The 1,146-nt window shown below is 32.7% G+C and overlaps 1 protein-coding gene across 1 annotated transcript in view; it reads left to right on the top strand.

Annotated features, from left to right (window-relative positions):
* Nucleotides 1–1,146, top strand: part of PUS7L (pseudouridylate synthase 7 like) — a 22,051-nt gene that overhangs the window by 12,226 nt on the left and 8,679 nt on the right. The window lies entirely within an intron of this gene.

The raw sequence follows: 1,146 nt of genomic DNA, 5'->3' as shown, positions 1-1,146 counted from the left end.
CCTGGCTTGATAGTACTCTGAATGCTATAACCTTTCCTTCCATTTAGTGTCTATCTTTATATTTTTTCTTATGATTCCTTTTTGTTTTTAAGAGATAATCATCTTTTTTTTTTAACCTTTAGTATCTTTTTCATCTTCAATAGAAACTTTTAAATGCTAAGAAATAAAAATTCAGTTAAGACATTGGTGGCTACAAAACGGGTAAACCATAATCTTAATTGATCTAATCCTAACCTTAAAGATACACCTCTGGGTTTTTTTTTGAAACTTTTGAAGCTTCTTTTTTAAATGTTTCATTTTCTTTACTTTTGATACAGGAGTGAGACATTCTGCATCTTCAGAACTGTTTCTTTTTCTGTCTCCTCTTTTGACTTCAGATAAACTGCACCATTTACCTCTTTCCCATATTTTATTTTATTTTTCTGAAGGTTGCTTTTAGGCTTCAGTAGTTTTCTACTTTGGAGTCCTCACGCGTTTTTGTCCTTTTCCTTTTACAGACACCCATATTGCTTGTGTCCACATTTAACTCTGTGGCCTGGACAGTGCCTGCCTGCCTGCCTGCCTTCCTTCCTTCCTTCCTTCTTTCCCTCCTTCTTCTCTCTCTTTCTGTCTTTTCTTTCTCTTCCTTTCTTTCCCTTGCCTTCCCCCCTCTCTTACCCCACCCCCATTTTAAAAATAATTTCATTTTATCTCAACTACATCTATGTAAAAATTAAATAACTTTAAACACATCTATTTTAAACACTAAATAAATATGTACCAGCTATTCTTTAGGCCAGAATAGGCTTATATTTTCCTGTCTTAGGAAATATGTCAAGATTTTCTTATTGCTTCTTCTAGTGGATTGTCAAAAACCTGAAATGATTGCAAAAAACCTACTTTTCCTAATACTTGCTAAATTTTTTGCTGTTTTTCTTGTTTAGGATTTGGGCCTACCTTAATAGCTTTTGCTGCTTGTCCTTTCATTTTTCTTCTATAAAGACAAATCCTTTTGGATGTCCAGAAGACTTACAACACAGAATACTTACATAAATAACATTGCTGTATTTACTAAATACTCTTTCAATCCAGCTATGATTAACATTTTTGAGAAGTAACTCCTCTAATAGATTGGAAACAGTATTAAAGATAAGGATTTAATAACTA

Source organism: Otolemur garnettii, unplaced genomic scaffold (assembly GCF_000181295.1).
Source record: "Otolemur garnettii isolate 467f Iridium unplaced genomic scaffold, OtoGar3 scaffold00070, whole genome shotgun sequence".
Taxonomy (NCBI): domain Eukaryota; kingdom Metazoa; phylum Chordata; class Mammalia; order Primates; family Galagidae; genus Otolemur; species Otolemur garnettii.
Note: the sequence above shows the minus strand (reverse complement) of the source record. Positions and strands in the feature narration are given on the sequence as shown.